Below are 19,600 nucleotides of genomic sequence, written 5' to 3'. Positions count from 1 at the left end.
GCTTCCATGGCACACAGTGATGATGGCAGAGCAGAGAACGTTAAAGATGAAGTGTTAGTTCCCTGAATTAATGCCCTGATGTAGCCAAATTTTTTTGCAAAGAGATATAACCCTGCTTCTCCTTGTTTCTGAGTCATCCTGTAATTCATAACCTGCACTAGTGCAGACCCATCTGCCATGGGTAAGTAACATATCCAGCTCCTGTGCTCCAAGCCACATGTACCCGATGTAAATGGAAGTCAGGAACACAAAAACAGCTTTGGAAGAAAGAGGAGTTTCCACACAGTAATGAAAAACAGCCAAGCTGTTTACCTCCAGGACTCTGTTTTAAAATAGTTCCCTAACTAGTTTTCCTAGATGGAAAATCTGGAGTGGCTTTGCCCATGCAAAGCCAATGATCGTGCTCACAAGTGGGAACAAACCAGTTTCCTGTTAAATAAAGCAGTTTGAAATCTGACCTGTCAGATGCTATCACTGACCAGCAACAGGAATCAGCGTCCAGGCCCACACGGACCTGTTTTTTGCAGACTGTTTTCCCTCTTGGAATTACATTTTTTTAATACCTTTTGCTCCATTTTAGTCCTTGAAAAGGAAGCTTCTTAGAGGGAGTGTGAGTGTTGTAGTGTCAGAAAACCTCACAGAATGACCATGCTCTGTGCTGCCCACCCCTGCCCCCATCCCACCAAAGACACAGCTTCTGGCTTGGGAAGCCATGATCCCGGGTGGATATGGGAAAACTAGTTTAAAACTGGATTTAAAAAGCCATGGAATTTCCTAGTTCCTCCCACCACCACCTCGTAACATGACTGATAAGAACAAGACAAGGCGCCTGTCTTGTACGCATCCTCTTCCGTCACTACTGACAGGCACAGGGATTTCACAAACCCGTGTGTTGGGGGTTAGGTTTGTTCCTTCTTTCTCTAAAGAATTTTTTCCCCACAAGTTACCAAGGAGACCAAGTGTTGGATACTTGAGAGTACTTAACCGAAACAAAGAGGTGGACAAATTGGAAGGGGGAGATAACCCAGGTAAAAGACAGAGCTTGAGGCAGCTGTGGGCCGTTCTTTTTTCGGCATTTGGGGAGAGAGAACGGCTGGGCTGTTGCTGGCTGGAAGAGTTTCACTGTGGCCAAAGGGATCCAGTCCTGAGAAATCTACTATCACCGGTTCGGCCTGAATCCTGAGTTTTCCCTGCCACTTGCGGGAGCTGGTCCAGGCCTTGCCTCGCCTTCGGCTTCTTCGGCGCTGCTCCTCTTGCTACAGTGTGACCCTGCACCCCCTCCTGCCGGGACACCCTGCCCCTGCCTGCCGGGACACCCTGCACCCCCCTCCTGCCGGGACACCCTGCCCTGCCCTGCCGGGACACCCTGCACCCCCTCCTGCCGGGACACCCTGCCCTGCCCTGCCGGGACACCCTGCACCCCCTCCTGCCGGGACACCCTGCCCTGCCCTGCCGGGACACCCTGCACCCCCTCCTGCCGGGACACCCTGCACCCCCTCCTGCCGGGACACCCTGCCCTGCCCTGCCGGGACACCCTGCACCCCCTCCTGCCGGGACACCCTGCCCTGCCCTGCCGGGACACCCTGCACCCCCTCCTGCCGGGACACCCTGCACCCCCTCCTGCCGGGACACCCTGCCCTGCCCTGCCGGGACACCCTGCACCCCCTCCTGCCGGGACACCCTGCCCTGCCCTGCCGGGACACCCTGCACCCCCTCCTGCCGGGACACCCTGCCCTGCCCTGCCGGGACACCCTGCACCCCCCTCCTGCCGGGACACCCTGCCCTGCCCTGCCGGGACACCCTGCACCCCCCTCCTGCCGGGACACCCTGCCCTGCCCTGCCGGGACACCCTGCACCCCCTCCTGCCGGGACACCCTGCCCTGCCCTGCCGGGACACCCTGCACCCCCCTCCTGCCGGGACACCCTGCCCTGCCCTGCCGGGACACCCTGCACCCCCTGCCTGCCGGGACATCCTGCCCCTGCCTGCCGGGACACCCTGCCATCCCAGCTACCAGCCCGGGACTTTTCCACTGTTTCAGCTTGGTGCTCTGAGGATCCTGCAGGGGTGCTGAAACCAAGCTGCCCTGGGTTTTGTGAAACAAAGCCCTCAAGGTTCTTGGTACTGTTTTCGTTTGTTATTAATGCTGTAGTTGTTTGGTAGGGGTTTTTTTTGTTTGCTTTGTAATACATACTAGTAAAGAACTGCTATTCCTGTTTCCCAAATCTTTGCCTAAGAGCCTCTGATTTATAATTGGAAAAAAAAAGGGGGGGGGGGGGGGGTTTACACTCTCCATTCCAAAGGAAACTCCAGCTTTTACCTGGCAGATACCTGTCTTCCCAAACCAAGACACTGTGGAAGCTGCTGGCCAGGCAGTGCTCCTCCAGGAGCGGCAGCAAGATGGAACTGAGCACTCCAAGCTCCCTGGAGAGCCAAGCTGAGGTGCTGCTGGCCCGGCTGAGCCAGGTGTAAAGCATGAAGAGGTCGTTCCTCAGTGTCTCATGCCTGAGCATCTCCCCGTGGCTGCCAGGCGTGGCAGGACGCCGTTCCGCAGCCCCCTCAAGGCTAACCCTACCACTATCTATCCACTCGGTGGCAGACCTGCCGCACAGCTCGGCCCGGGCCTCCTACACTCATCGGGGACAGGCACGGGCATCAGCTGCAGTACCGCTCTCTGTCCACACGGTGGAAGCCTGCCGCACCGTTCGGTGAGGGGCTTCGAGGGGGAACAGCTGCAGTACCGCTCTCTGTCCACACGGTGGAAGCCTGCCGCACCGTTCGGTGAGGGGCTTCGAGGGGGAACAGCTGCAGTACCGCTCTCTGTCCACACGGTGGAAGCCTGCCGCACCGTTCGGTGAGGGGCTTCGAGGGGGAACAGCTGCAGTACCGCTCTCTGTCCACACGGTGGAAGCCTGCCGCACCGTTCGGTGAGGGGCTTCGAGGGGGAACAGCTGCAGTACCGCTCTCTGTCCACACGGTGGAAGCCTGCCGCACCGTTCGGTGAGGGGCTTCGAGGGGGAACAGCTGCAGTACCGCTCTCTGTCCACACGGTGGAAGCCTGCCGCACAGCTCAACCCGAGGCTGCAACCCGCCCTGGGCAGCCGCGCAGAGCGAAGGCTGAAAAGAGCGTGGCCATAAATGCCCTTCCAAACATCCTCTTCAATCAATGGTCCAACAGACCCCCAACCACAACTGCAAGAATTCTCCCCCTAACCACATTCAAACCAAAAAGCTCTTACATTAGGCTATGTTTTTATATTTTGTGTATTTCTTTTTAAAAATATTTTATTTATCATTATTATATTTTCTATACATATATATGTTTACTGTATCTAATACATTATAGTATACTTTTCATGTAATAATATGTATTGTCTTTATTCATATTATTGATATTTTTTGTAATTTATATTTCTATTTTTGTTACTTATGTTTTTCTATGTTTGTATTTATTTTTTAACGTTGTGTTTATTTGTTTATATTTTAAATGATATTTGAAAATAGATGAATTCAATAACCTAACACATCAGAACCCCAATTAATTGGAATTAAATGAGCCTGGTTTTCTTAGGGGCAAAATTCAATTTTTATTTAAATAGTATTGGCATATTTTCTCGTCTTGGGGGGCTGTTTGTGGGAGGTTTTGGTTTTGTTTTTTTTGTTTATTTTGGATTTCTTTCCTAAAAACAGAGTAAACATTTTATTTTGTAATTCTCTGAACCTCATTGTTTATTATCACTACCTCTGAAATACACCTCGACATAAGGCTGCTGCTGGTAATACTGTGCATGGGTAGAATGCGACCTGTTTGGGGGGTGAAAAGAAAAAAATGGCACCACGGTGTTCACAGCTTTCTCCGTTCAGATTTTTTAATTTAGCAGAAAAGACAGAGGTTTTGCTAACCGCGCTCTCAGTTATATCCAGACGTCCAGTGGACACGGAGGTCATTTTTCAACATCTTTCTTGCCAACAGCCAAACTTCCACGTACTGGGGGAAAGAAAGAGTATGGGGGAAAAAAGGAACAGAGAAAACCTGAAAAAATAAAATAAACCAAAAATATATGAAATAAGAAATACAATTAAAATATAGAAAGAAAATAAAATTTAAAAGTAATACAAAAGTGAAAAATAAAATATTAAATAAAATGGAATAAAAAATTAAAATTAAAAAATCTAAAAGTACTTAAAAATAAAGTTTAAAAAACCCAAAGAAAATAAAACATTAAAATAAAAATTAAAAATAGAGGCCTTAGAGGAAAAGCTTTCCAGTGGAGAAAATAGCGATTTTGGTAGCACACTTTCATACACCTTCAGAAAAAGCAGAATTAGCAGCAACTCCCGCCGGCCATGACCCTGCTCCAGCCCCACGGCTCCCCAGCGAGCTCCCCAGGCACGGCCACGGGGCGGGCGAGCGGCCGGGGCAGAGCCACGGCAGGGGACGGGGCACCGACCCGCCCCTGGCCGGCGCGGCGCCAGGCGCCTCCTCGCCCCCTCTTCTGGCCGGGGAGGAGGCGGCCGCGGCGGGCAGGAGACGCCCGGAGGCCGGCAGGAGACGCCCGGAGGCCGGCAGGAGACGCCCGGAGGCCGGCAGGAGACGCCCGGAGGCCGGCAGGGGACGCCCGGAGGCCGGCAGGGGACGCCCGGAGGCCGGCAGGGGACGCCCGGAGGCCGGCAGGGGACGCCCGGAGGCCGGCAGGGGACGCCCGGAGGCCGGCAGGGGACGCCCGGAGGCCGGCAGGAGACGCCCGGAGGCCGGCAGGAGACGCCCGGAGGCCGGCAGGAGACGCCCGGAGGCCGGCAGGAGACGCCCGGAGGCCGGCGGCCACCGGCGCGAAGGCGCTCGCTCGGCCGGGGCCCGGGCGGTGCCGCCCCCGGCGGGGAGAGAAGCGGCAGCTCGGCGGGGAGCGAGCGCGGCCGCTTCGCTCTCCGGGCAGGCGGCACCGTGCGTCCGCCCGTCGCCGCGCCGCGGGGTTGAGGTGGCCAGCAAGTGTTGCCGCTGGACACGGGGGCGCAAAAGGGTGCTCGGTTCTCTGCTCCCGGCCTCCCTCGCCGCTGCTCCTGATCTCCAGCTAGGAAGAATCTGTAGCAAGGAGAGTGCCAGATACTGAGAAAAAAAATCCCAGATTTGAGAGCCCTGAACAAAACAGGAAAAGGAAGACGTTTAGTCCAAGCCAAGATTCCAGCTGTAAAAAGTACACCGCTTTTCAGGTTTCCGTTTTGATGAGTTACCTATGTTTGTCTGAGAGTCAAAAAAAAAACCAAAACAAAACCCCAAAAAAACCCCCCAAAAACCCCACAAAAAAACCACAACACCAAAAAACCCCCAAAACAACAACAACAAAAAACCCATCAAACACCAAAACCAACAACAAACCACCAACCAAAGGAAATCCCACAACAAAACCCCTCCCCAACACCCAAACACATTTTAAAATGCCAACTAAACACTGCAAGTGTTACAGCAACAGAGGAAAAAAAACCCAAGCCGCCTGTAATTTTTACAGGCTCCTTTGTCACATACGCGCCTAAAGTAAATCACCCAAATAATTATTTTAATTCCACATTAATGCATACAGCAGTTTATTGAGTTTATGGCTTATGGTTAGGCTTTATATACACTTAATATTTCAGTGCTACAAGGAAACAAGTGCTGAGCATAGATGTTTGCAAACAACGATAATAGGATGATAAATTACTGCCAAGTAAAGACAAACTCTCAATGTCACAGACCTACTCTCTTATTTATGCAGAAAAAAAATCTGAATGCATTCAGTAGTAAGTTATCAGGAATTCCTGGCTGGTGCTGCAGTGGACAGAGATACAGCAGGCTATGCCTGAACACTAAGGGAATGTTCTGTCATTGTTTGAGTTGGCCTCAGTGGAGGTTTTTCTCATATCTAGTACTTTTAGTTTTCTTTACTTGACAGCTGCAGCTGAAGTCTGATGATGGAGTACATTCTGAAGATGGCAGAAGCTGGAGGGTGATGAACTGGTTGTGTCCTTTCTTTCAGGGTGAGGCAAAGCCATTCTCCTCTTAAGCCCCTTAAGATTAGATCACAAAAAATAACATTATTGTAGGTCTGTGCTTAATTTCTGCTTCTCTCTCTTTTTACTACCTGTTTCCAGTGTATGCTTGGTATAGAGTATCAAAGCTAGACATCCTGTTTCTGAGACAGATCTGAATTTCACAGCACATACTCATCCTAACTAATGTCATGCTGCCTGCAGGCTTTTCACATTCTCCTCACCGGGAAAATACCACACCTACTTTTAAGACATCAATACAAGTCAAGAACAGTTGTTGATCCTCTGTTCATCCAGGTATAATTTTGAAGATCCAGTATGGACCTGCTGGGACAAGCAGGGGTACCAAGCAGCCTCTCTGATATGAAGCATGCCACTTCTCACAGTCACCCTCCTGCACATTAGCTATTTCCTACCAGGTGTGCAAATTCCTCGGCATCGGCTATTTTATGGCACATGCCACCTGGGTGCATTCCTCAGTATGCCTCTGGCAGTTGCCAGCTCTCAACACTGCCTAAATAGCTCTCTGCCCCTTAGGAATTTACTGATTTTCTTCTTTCTTCCCAGAAGATTGTAAGTGAACCTGATGGAGCAGAAGGTGAAGAGATCATGTTTTCGTGGGCACTGGTTTGGAGCACAAAATTTAACTTCGGCTCAAAGATCTTCAAATGCTGCCAAACTGCAACAGAGGCTTAAAGTGAATGAAAAAGCTAACCAAACCCCTTTGCCATTTAAAAGACAGAAAGTCCCTAGAAGACAACTGTATTTAGCAATCACGAGAAAAAATACACTAGGAACAATCAACACAGAAGAAGTCCTCATCTTTTTGTGCTGGGTTTTCTACTTTCCTGTACCTTATTTAAAATTGTTTCTCTACATCTGAGACAAAATATGAAAATCAAAGCAGTTTTCCTGTGTCCCTCCTCATGGACAGGAGATGGTGATGTGTTTAAACACTGCTCTAGTGTACAAAACCCCTCCTCACATAACCACAGGGACAGTATATATGTGTCTCACCTTCCTGCCTTAAGTTGCTTTGAAGCCCCTCTGGGTGGAAACACAAAACAAATGCAATCCCGTGCATTGTGCTGCTCTGACCCTCTCTCCTCACAGAGACATTTCCCTCCCAAGAGCAAAATGATATGGAGGGCCACTATTAGGTCACAAAAACCAGAACACAATGAAGGAGAGGGCTTTGTGGGCAATACATTCCCAGTATTGTCTGCTCCTTCAACAGCTCTTAAGTGCAAGAAAAGTAGCTGTGACTCTTTTGACGTGAAGTGACCACCAGTGGTACTGAGGTGTTGCTGGATTGGAGTTCCAGAACTCACAATATTACTGTGAAGGGGTAGGAATGTTAGGTGTTTGCTCCTGAAAGCTTCTTTCTCTCTAAGCAGGAACTACTCCTCTGAGAGAGTCACAGGCATCTCATGTTGTTGTTTTTATTTAGCACCTTCCTGTTATTGGCAGAGGTTTTCCTTCTTTGACTGACCTACTTGTGTCAAGGAGCAGAGAAGGAACACATGTGAAGGCTCCTTAGGTCTTTCTAAAACAGTTGACAAGGCAGAAGTAGTGAGTGAAAGACCTACTGTGGCGTTGGAAAGGGTTTTTTGCAGTTTTATGCTGTAGCTTCTATGGCATTGGAGAGGCTGAAAGAGCTGTTTCCAAGCAAAAATATGTCCATATCTCGTGTCTGCCATGTCACCTCATTTTACCACATTAAATGGTTGAACTCACATTTTAATTCAAGCTTATTGATAATGTTGGTAAAGAAGGAGAACACCAGCAACTACAAGTGGCAAATAACATTAGGCTTACTCTTTGCCACATGCGCACGCTGTGCTCTGCTGAACCTGGAGGTATTGGCTGAAGAGAGACTTATTTATCCAAAATAGGCATAGCCCATTGTACGGTTTATCCACATGATTGCTCTGTGGTCACTAACCCTGGTTTCAGAATTTAGTCATCACATTAGGCAACCAGTTATTGGGGACCTGTTCTGACAATTTTTGACTGGCTGGCAAAGTTAGATGAGGATCCATGTGGGACCAGGAAAACCCTAAGCAAAGCAAAGGGGAATTTTCTAGCTCTACAATCAGCTTCATGCCAAGCAGACAGCAGGAAATAATGAATAGTCACTGTCGTCTGTTTTAACTGATGTGATATTTCTCGTGCTCAGGAGAGAGACTGATAGTAGGCATTGCAGAGCCACCCTTGTCATATCCTTCATTTTAAAAGAAGTTTGTTTTGTGGAAAAGGTACAAATTAATAATTTCCATCATTTGCCCTCTCCCTCCTCAAAGCTTTTCAGAAATACTGGCCTTTTCCAATAGAAATTCTTTTTAACCAAAGTGTCCTAAGTAGCTGCTCTTGTAAATAGAGAACTGAGATGTCAGGCCATAGTAACAACATAGTTTCATCACTGTCTATTAAAATCTTAAATGGAGCTTGATATCCATCTCAGGCAGCAATATGCAGGGGCTGAAACAGTAGTGTTATCCCCCTTTTTAAAAGATTAAGCTCTGGAATGGAGGCAACCAGGGAGAGGGTTTTTTTCAGAATTTCTTATCAGCATCTTGTTTACATGAGCAACTAAATAAGGGTCTTACCACTCCCTTTCCAGGGATAAGATAATTCATATATGGGTAATTATTTTCTGTTCATCTTGTAAATACATTGAGAGGAGCCTAAATTTTCCCTTTAGTTGATACTGCTATTAAAGAGAATTGGTCCAGAAAGAAAGGTTTGAAAATGTCTCAATTTCTACAATTTAATTTGTTTTTCCTCCTTTTGCCTGAGACGTTTTAGAGCCAAATGCCTGATTATAGTTTTTCAATTGGGAATGTAAGACAGCATTGGTGGACTCACTGCCAGTCACAGCTATCAACACAGCTTGAATGTCTCATATTGGGTACTCAGAGATAAGTCTTAACCCAGAAAGTTATTTGGTTTAATATTCATAAAAAATTGTTGGCCAATTTGCCATCTGCCTAAAGCACTGCTCCAATTTATGTCTTTTTAAAATTATTAATTGGTATATAATGTTTTAAGGCAGATGGCACACTCATGTAAAGCAGAATGTAGCAAAGGAAGAAATCAAATGCCGTGCTCTTGGCACTTTGTTTTCCTACTAAACTCTTATGACAGTTCTTCTTCTGACACATGCCTCATTATTTTACTTACAAATTCATTATTTCCACTGTAATCTTGCTGTGTTTTGGCACAGGTATAGAAGAAGCTTGTGCTCAAGCCAAGCAGTAAATAACTGAACGAGGAATCTTGAGAACTGATGTCAATTAATTCCATGGCCATTTCAAAGCCTTTTGTGTTGAACCTAAATGTGAGATCTCCATGCTTTTATTAGCTCTCCTGAGAGAGACATGATTGTTAATATTCATCTTCCTCTGATACGATGAGACTCCATGGGAACCAGCCAGATTAGAATAATACAATCATAGTAAATTGCTTGTGGCAAAAATTGTATATAAGGCCCCTCTAATACATACAGTTGCTCTCTGGACAGCAACAAAAACATGATAACTGAATTAGACTTTTAACAAGATTTTAACAATTGATGAAGCAAATACAACCTTTAAAACAAGAAGTTCCCTCCCCTTCTCCTTATCGTGTCTGAGCTGTCAACAGAGAAATCTGGTCCACCTCCTTCATGAATTAGTCTCTCTATTTATGTGTTGCCTTCCTCAGTGTTCCCATTAGATATGAAGCTAGCCAACCCAGTTAATTTTGTTCCAGCATTATTAAAATTACTCTTACCATTGCAAATGTTTCCAAGGGAGATAATATTAATAACACTCTCTCCGATCTGATCCTGTCAGTTGGTAGGGTGATTAATATTCCTGTCTGCAAGAAGCATTATATTGTTTAGAGAGGGCATATTGCTTGACTCATAGGCTATTATTCTTCATGGTCTGTGATGAGTGCATTGTGATCTGCTATTATTGCTTTACTGTTTACACAGCTTGAGATACCTCATAAAGCAGTTAGGAATAAGATGAAATCCAGATAGATTTAGATCTAAGAAATGAGACAACCTTACAGGAAGATCTTCTGTTGTTTTGTCCTCTTCATTCACCATGTCACATCCCCACTGACTGTTGCTGTCATCCTTTTCCTATCTAGGATGCAGATGGAAGCTGCATTTCTCTGTGTGTGGCCAGTGAACGTCTTTGCAAGGATGATCACAGGCAGTCTGCTGGCTCCAAAGCACCATTATCTCCTAACAATTTTTTTCTACATAAATACCACAATGTGTCTGTGGGGAGCTGCTACTCTATTTTGAGACAAGTCATTTCAGCTCCTGGGCAAGAACTGTCTAGGAATAATCAAGAGCAGTTTTTATTTTCATAGAAATAACCATAATCTGGATTTTCCCAGGAATCCTTGTGATCGACTCTCACTTGCATAATACAGACTTGAGTGGAGCAGTCTTTATTTTGAACACAAGCTCTTAACATAGTCTGCTCCTGAATGCTTGATGAAAGGTTCACTTTAATTTATGCAAATTATATATAACACACAGGTTCAACAGCAAGTTGCCAAGGCAAACCCAAGGGCAGATCTTGCTTCCACAAAGGCTGATCTGTGCCATAAACAGTGGCTGATCTGGTTTTCCGGTCTGGTCTAATGCAAATGTCCAGGAAGATTTGTCCTCTCAACATCAAAGCCAACTTTATGGCTTTGAAGCGTAGTTTGCAGATTATTTACATCACCTGCTTCTCAAGTGTTTCTCCCCAAAAATCTTTATGGAAGAAGGCAAACCTTCCTCTCATTATGCGGTCAAAGCTGCACAGGAAATGAATCAGGGAATCAGGAGTGGCAGGTGGATTGCCATTCAGTGACAGGTTGAACACAGATATTGAACTCCTTAGGTATGCAAAAGAAAGTTCACTACTTTGCAACACAAGATACAAGACAGGAGCAGCAGAAATTACTTCTTTAAGACTGAAGGACTCGCTAACTGCCCTCTTGGATATTTGCCCCTATGGACCAGTGTAGAAATGTCAGTGAAACAGTTTCCCCTCTAAGCCTGCAGCAGAATGCAAGCTGCGACTCTCGGGTCAGGTATCCAGCAATGGGGAGGTGGCGGGGAGTGGACGATGCAGTGTCAGAGACCACTCACGACAGAGGACGGGGCGGGGGGCTGTTGAATGACTCCATGCTTAGGATAGGCTGGCTGTACAAGATACTCTCTAAGCTACAAAACACAGCAAATCCACTTCAAACATGGACGTAAGAGAGGAATTCAAACAACAGGGAGTTGTTATTAATTCTAGGTGCCTTTGACAACAACCGCACCTGAATGGTTATCTTTATTTAATTTTTTGAAGATAATAAATCAGGCAAAAAGTGAAACTTAATGCAAACTACTGGATTTACTCAGGTCTGACAAATTAGTTTAAAGATAAATCTAAGAGGAAGACCTCTCTGAAAAACATGGCAAAACCCCCAAAAACCTTCAATGCCTTTTAAACAAACCAAAAAACCTAAAAAACCCAAAAATGTTTCATCTCATTGTTCCCACAGACAAACATTTTCAACTCCTCCTTTTGAAGGAGACTTTTCCTTTTAAAATCTGTCCTGAGGGTGGAACAAAAGGCTTTGGAATAAATAATGACAGACATGAAATTGCATAAAATAAAATAAAAAAAATTAACCTTTCTATTCAAGTTTAAAAAAAGCAGTTCGGATGGATTTTGAGATGACCTTTTCTGCGCTGGACTTCAGTTCTTGACCAGAATAGTCAGTGTTAGTTTAGCTTGGGTGAAACCAATCTTCCACATATCATATTCATAAGCTTTTAGACAAAACACTAAACTGAAAAATAAGTTTGGCCATCTGCACCAATGATCTTACAAAGTAGTAAAGCTCTCAAATACATTAATGGTATGAATTTATTTAGCACAATCACACGAAGATCAATATTTCACCAAAACCAGTGTGGAAAAAATGAGAACTACATTTTTCATTTATTGAAGACAGCCAAATTGACTGTTGGCATTTTACAACTTTCCACTACTGAACTAGAAGCACATGGTCAAACTTCCCATCTGGAACACATTTTTATAGTTTGATTGTAAACTCTTGGAAAACTAGGGTTTATAATACAGACACTGACAAGCCCGGAATATTCAGTGAATAAAATTCAGCATCAAACGCAAAACCAATTAAAATCAGGAGACACATGTCCAGTAGAGATGGTCTGATCACTGGTACAAGGAATCCGCTTTGTGTACTGCAAGGAGGACTCTAAGCAAAGCACTGTATGTAACAGAAGCAACAGAGAAATTGTGTAGCTGGGCTGGACTTGTAGGCTGTCCAGAACATAAAGGGCTAGCTTGGTGAGGGATGCAAAAGCTGGAAGACACTCGATCCACTTTCACGTGACTTACAAGATATAAGGGCTAAAACTGTTCCTAGGAAAAAGTTGTTCAGTGTTTTCTGTTGCTGTACAGCTTATTCCATAGGTAGAAGTAGAAACAATTTCCCATTAAAGAGACTACAGCTAGCCCTGGACATGAAATGCAGAGCCAGCAGGGTTGTCACTCCCTTGAATCATTTATGGGGGAGCCACCTAAATACAATCTTAGTATTTAGTGTAATCTTTTTAGAGAAAGTATGCTTAAGGATTGAGTTGTTTTGTTTGTGGTTTTGTTTGGTTGGTTGGCTGGGTTGGGAGTTGTTTTTTTTTTTGTTTGTTTGTTTTTGTCAGGGATAAATTTTTGACATGAATTATTTGAATATTTCCCCAGTAAATCATCTTTATTGCACTCCTCAGGTCAGCATGCCTGATCAGGTCATAACCTGAACGCCTGCATCACATCCATAGTGACAAGTCCTTCTGAACCTGCACAAACCTGCAGAAATCACAGATAAGCTCTCTCTCTCTTCAGTCCCGCAAAGACCCTCTCTCACAGGGATGCTCGTTACCTGCTTCTTCAGGCTCTTAAAATACTGCATGGTGCTGGATTTTGGTGGCCTTTCCTGGTGGAATTCTATGCTTTTCAACCTGACTCATCATCTACTCCAGGCAAAACAAGGGGATACCTAAAGGTTCCTATTTAATCCCCACACCAGGTTTTTCCTTTGCAGAGGTACACAGACATTTGGATATCTGTTGGCATCACACTGAATGTGAGGTGCTTCTTGGGAAGCTAAATCACCTAAACTAACTTAGCTTGGAAATCTAACATGAATCATATGTGAATTGCTCTGCTACAGGACAACTGTCCTTAACAGAGTTGAAGTGAGCTAAATCCAGACATTAAAATTGAAACAAAGGGTTCCTGCATGCTGTGCTTGGTCTTGGAGTAAAAAGGAGATTGGGGACTCTCTACAGCCACTGTACCTAGGCTCATCTGTCTTGTGGTGGAGGCTGGCTACTCCTTCTTCAGGCTCAACTAGCTATATGTCTAAGGTACAGATATTTGCATCATGCCCTATTTCCTCATCTGAGACTAAACCCAAGCCTTCAGTCACAGTATCCACACATATGGAAGCACCATACTTCCATATTTTTTTTCTATATTGGGAGTAGCCAAAAAAAAAAAAAATAGAAACACGATGCTATTGACTTAATAAATCTTCGCAAGTCATTAACTTACTATATTGAGCCAATGTGTTTCATTATGTTTCATATGAGCCTGTCATGACTATAAATAAAAAATCATGCAGCTTTGTTTATACAGAAATCTGTATCTCTGTCAGCACAATCCACAGTAGTGTATTACTTGTCATGCCAGAGGCATGAAAGATATATAAAATGCATCTCCCTGAAGATGACCACAAGCAAACCACGCTCGTTCATGTGAGCAGAAACAAGTCGTGGTACAGAAGCAGCAATATCTCAGTGTGCTATTGTGTCAAGGTGACTTTTAAGTATCCATTCAGATTTTAAACCCACTAGTTGTCACCTTGATGCACCACCACCTCCAGGCTCTGCAGAAAGGTGTTCCCTTTCATCCTTGAAGAGAAGGCAATGGCAAATATGTCCACTCTACATTGGAGGCACTTGTCTTTTCTGAGGCAAAGAATATGATGAACTGGTGTCTATAGAAGGCACTTCTAGAATTTCCTTCACAACTCCTTTTATACCTGGGAGAAGTGGGACAAAGATTTTGCTTTTACTAATAAGGATATTAACATTTTCAGCTTTGCCATGGGGCTTATTGTACCTCTAAGGCTTGCACTGGAGTTTTCCTCCACTGTAAGACATTCAGAGCTGCCAGGAGTAAATGTCAGGTACGTAACAGTGCACATTTTAGTGCTGTAAGATGACACCATTCAGCAATATTAGAGAAGGGGCCTCTAAATTTCTATTCTGGCTCCCAATGCGGCATCGGAAGAGCAACAGAGCATCACTGACTTCAGCAGAACTGCTGAGGATTATACTGGGAGACATTTCTCTCCACTCGTTGTCCATAAATTACCTGTTTGAAATGGATAAGCTCTAGCCATGAGCTTTATCCCTAACCTTCCAACTAACATGTACATTCACAGTCGTAAAACTGTAATCAGGCATTTGGTTTTCAAACTTCTCTGGAAAATGGAGGAAAAATAAATTAAACTGTAGAAATTGAGACATGCTTTTTAAAATTTGTGTTCCACAAAAACAAGAGTCACATTCACACATAATATGCTCCCCAAAAAATTAAAACACAGCAAATTTCTTCCAGGAAAATAATTATTTCCCTTTTCATTGTCAAAGTTTCTTTAGGACAGCATATGCATTTTATTTTCTTTAATTCTTCTAAAAAATAATTATCAGTGAGTGCATACTCATATAAGCATATCTATGTGCGTATTTATACACACAATAATCTGCGTGTGTTGAAATACATAAAAGTGCATATGAGTCAGGGGAGGTTTACATTGGATATCAGGAAAACATTTTTCACTCAGCGGGTGGTTGAACACTGGAACAGGCACACCAGGGCAGTGGTCACGGCCTCAAGCCTGGGTTCAAGAAGCATTTGGACAACAGTCTATACTCCAGCGTGGGGTTGTTGGGGGTTTCCTGTGCAGGGCCAGAAGCTGGACTCAATGATCCTGGTGGCTTTCTTCCAGCTCAGGACATTCTATGATTCTATGCTTCTGCATGTAAATATCTGTACACAGTAAGCAGATTATAATTTATATGCCTGACAGTTCAGTTGAACCTTATGAAAAGGTCGTTGTCTTCAAAACTAGGCTGTCAACTAACAGAACACAGGAATTGTAAGGTTGGCTGGTGGCCAGGACATACCGATATGGTAAGATGCATTATCTGTCAGCTACCATGATCAGTCAGTTAAGTTGACTTGACCCATCAGGAGTTTAACTGAGGTTGATTACATAATACAAAATAATGCAATTATGGCAGCCTGGTCCTTGGGGATGGCTGGAAGACAAACACAAGGCCAAATTCTCTTACAATGCAACCCTGGTGAAGCCAATGGAAACCTACTGAATGGAAACCTGTGTCCTATTCGGACACAAGAGCTGTGTACTTACTCGGTGGCAGTCATTCATCCCTCTGGAGAGCACCTAGTTTATACTCTTGATCTTTCCAAGAGGTTTAGGGAAGAATTTCTGTGAAACTCAGGGCAGATGATACCAAATTTGTCTATTAAACCTCAATCCATTGTCCTTATGGGCACCATGGTTTCATTATTGTGGTAGCAAACCTTGTAGGACTACACAGCACTTGCTACAGACAGAACAGTTCTGTCTCTGTCCCTGGATCATCCTGCAAAGAACAACTTTAGTAGCTGGGCTGTTAAAAGAAAAAGCTGTGTAATTCTTTCCAGGAAGTGTCTTTTTTGTCATTCTACCTTCTAGGCACAGAGTCCCAGGCACTCTATGATCTACTACACTGTGTCATTTTACAGTTGTTCTGCTCAGAGGGTGCTTAAAACTGAGCTAATGGCAACAGAAGTAAAACAAACAAACAAAACCCAAAGAACAAACTAGCGGGGTGGGGAGGATGATGAGGGGAAGTGGGGAGCAGTCACAAAGTGAGGGATGGGATACCCAACAGTATTTATCTGCTTTTGCAGTCTGTTTCACTTTTGTTCAAGATGTCCACTCTTTGTGCAGGAAAAATATTTTTTTCCTTGACATGCTTAATAATAACAGCAAATAATAACAGCAAATTTCCAAGGAGGTTGTCAGGACACACTGTATCTTTTATCCATGTTCATATGTTGTTCTCCCAGAGATCCTAGTTGTGGGTTTAAAATGACAGAAGTAAATTATTGTCTCGCTAATTAAATCCACATAGGGACCTGTGCTATACAGATGACATTTCAGTTGGTTATTTTATCATTTTTTGCACTGTATCTGAAAAGCAGGTTTCATGCTAGATTGGTACAGATTGAGCAGATTAGTGTCTAGGTATGTGTGGCCAGTGTATGTGATAAAAGGATGCGGATGCATAAATTTTCACATATCTATCCCTTGAATTGGAATTTTTACAATTCACTTTCCTAAATTCTCCTTGCTGGCCATCAAAGAAAATTATTAGTTTATCAATCTATATCTGGCCTACATGGAAACTAGAGGTTGCTGAAAACAATTCAGGAGTTTACCCCTGCTATAAATAAAAGATGAAGTACACAAATTGCCAAGAAAGTCAGCTGGGCAAGGGAGTTTTATAGGTAGATCATGTAAATCCGGTGACTTGCAAGTAGGAGAAAATCATGCAGTGAAAAAGTATTCCGAGAATAGAGACAGAAATAAGAGTGCTGAATCAGTGATGTGAAGCAGAAGATAATGAATGAATTTGAAGAAAATAGGAGATAAGTAAAACTACCAGCTTGGTTTCATGCAGGTCACAATGGGAAAACATGACTATTACTAAATCTGAAAGTTAAGAGGGTGCAATAGCCAACAGAGAAGGTACTAGGGTCTGGGTAAATTTTCTGTATTAAAAAAAAAAAAAATCCTAGACATGAAAATTATTCTGCAAAACCAAGTCACAATTCCCTTCTAGCATTCAGAAATAGTCTAAATCTTGTTTAAAGTCGTAATTTCTATTTGATGGAGTTATTGCCAAAGAGATTAGCAAATCCTTTCAGTTCAGAGACATTTAAATTTAGCATCAGGAAAAAGAAGTTTGTTGAGTTTGGAATCCACCCCTGCTGCTCCAAAACAATCAGAAACAGGAAAAAGTAATCAAAAGGCAGTTTTAATGAGTTATAGAGCTATTGTTCATTGGGAAGGGCTGAAAGCCTGAAGCCCAAGCCTGGAGGACCTCGGTGACCCTGCACTGCCTCTCGGTGGCAAAATATTTGCTTGAAATTACGTCAAAACAACACAATGTGTGTGTCTGAAGGCCAAGGGAGTGGGGGGAGCTCTGAGAAAAATAGTGGAAATTCCCTGAGTCTCTGAACGTACTGAAGGCTTTCCCTGAAAAACAAGGCAATAAACAGCAGCTGTATTCGTATATTCAAGCTGACACAGGCAGTGTCTCTTTCGGCTCTACCGAACCGAGGGCTTGCCCTGCCAGACAGCCCCAGAAACAGTGGCACCCCTTTGCTCCACAACTGCTGAGCAGGGGCAGGCTGTGAGGCTGATCGTGCCAGGCACAAACCCGAAGGGCCAAGCGCCCGCGGGGCGCGAACTGCCAAGGGCCCTCTGTGGCAGCCAGGGCAAAGCAATACTGCCGTGGTCTCCTGAGCCTGCCAAAGTCCAAGCTTCACAGGGGGATCTGGAAGCTCTTCTGGAGAGGGGCTGGAAATGGGAAGCTAATTTTTCCAAGGAAAAAATTATAACAGAAGTGCTGGAGTTTTGAGGGAAGAGACGTCTGTTGCTTTCTCAGAAATTCCCCTAGGTAAAAAAGCACTACTGCAGCAAGGGCACAGTGAACAGTTACTGTAGTGCTCACCAGCAGTTACTTGTTCAATGGTATGTGTCTGAGAGTAGTGCCTACCTGGTCAAGGAAAGACAGTGTTCCTCTCCTGTATTTTACAAACTGCCTTAATTCCTTTCAGTGGCACCATGCAGTTAAACGGCATCCCAAGAGGTTCCCCTGGCAGCTGGAAGAAACACATTTTCCCACGTGGAGCTGGACAGTAAGCAACTCAGAGCAGCTTCAAGGTTAACAGTCCCCATGAAAATTTTGGTTCTTCCAATACCCAATTAAAAAAAGGCTTTCCCTTTGTATGGCACACGCTGGCCAGCATGATGTCACTAACAGCACTTAAATTTTGTCATTTTTGGCACAAAAAATCACCTGAAGAAGACAGATGACAGGTACTTTCTCTACAGGTAACAAGGAATGATATTTAACGCAGTACTCAATGTTTAATACAGGTTGAAAGTGCTGTTGGCAAACTGACAAGCCAGATCAAGTATTTTTATTTCACCAACACCTACCACGCTATCAACAGGTTTGTTAAGCCCCCAGATTTTATTTCACTTTCACCTTTGTTAAAATTCAAAATAGCCATGTTTTAGCTGCACAAGATCCCTTGTGGTCCTTATGGCTTTCCAGGGAAATGTAAGGCAAGAGCTTTGTATAGAGTCAAGTAGTTTTCTATTCACTCATATCACTCCACCAAGAAGCCGAAGTATGTTAATTAGAAATGATATGTGAATTCAAGTAAGAATTTAAAAGCAGAAGACATCCATAAAGAAACTTTCAAAGCAGCCTCTAAAATGTAGATTCTTCATTTTTTTTGCAAGGCAAATTGAAGATTTTTAGTCCATTAACATCCGCAGCACCTACAGCTGCCACTACAGCTATAAGACAGCATTTCTGCAGCTCAGGATGGAACAAATTTGAAGCATTTAAGCCCCAGTAACTGCATCTGAAAATTTCGTACACACTCAATAATATATGCTTGTACATTTACATCCTGGTTTTCTAGAATGTGTGGTAATAAGCAGTACTTAAGACCCAATGAGGTCTTACATTGCTATAATTAGCATCTCTAATTATAGCTGCATTTGGTATATCTATGTCATATATATTAAGAAGAAACTCACCTTGATGTTGTACATGTTTAATAAGAACAAGGTGTTTGTTACAAGACACTCTGCTACAGTTATAATCTACAATAACCGCAATATAAGTGAGCTGACACTACACAGGTTTTCAGCTTTTACCATGCCGAAAACTTAAGGTCCATTTTTGAATTCAGAATCAAATTATGGATTTGCACAGACCTACCAGAACATTGTGTTTCCATACATACAACAGACACCTAGTTACAATCATTCTGAATTTTTTTTGTCACTTATTCTTCAAACTCACAAGCCCTCCCAAGCACTTGTTCAGCTGTCAATCTGAAAAATGCCAGCAGATCTCAAAATGTTACTTACAAATTAAATGCAAGACATCAGTTTGACTTTTTGGGGGGGGACGGATGACAGGTATATATATATATATATATATATATATATATATATATATATATATATATATATATATATATATATTTTTTTTTTTTTTAAAGTCAGCAGCAAAATAAAATTGACTTTCCTGATGAAGAAAAACATGTTTTACCATGTTTTATATCTGTAAACAAAACTGGATGTGGTAAAAAAAGGACATATAGTAATAGGCACAGCTACCCC

The 19,600-nt window shown here is 43.8% G+C and overlaps 1 long non-coding RNA gene across 1 annotated transcript in view; it reads right to left on the bottom strand.

Moving 5' to 3' along the window:
* Nucleotides 1–5,490: 5,490 nt before the first annotated feature.
* Nucleotides 5,491–19,600, bottom strand: part of LOC136296493 (uncharacterized) — a 105,680-nt gene continuing 91,570 nt past the window's right edge. Inside the window, exon 3 of the long non-coding RNA XR_010722950.1 lies at nucleotides 5,491–6,040. This is a non-coding gene — a long non-coding RNA (uncharacterized lncRNA). The remainder of the gene's footprint in view (nucleotides 6,041–19,600) is intronic.

The sequence above is a fragment of the Chamaea fasciata genome, unplaced genomic scaffold (genome assembly GCF_029207755.1).
Source record: "Chamaea fasciata isolate MVZ Bird 193981 ecotype frontalis unplaced genomic scaffold, bChaFas1.0.hap1 SCAF_13, whole genome shotgun sequence".
NCBI lineage: Eukaryota > Metazoa > Chordata > Aves > Passeriformes > Sylviidae > Chamaea > Chamaea fasciata.
This window is presented reverse-complemented; position numbering and strand designations above follow the sequence as displayed.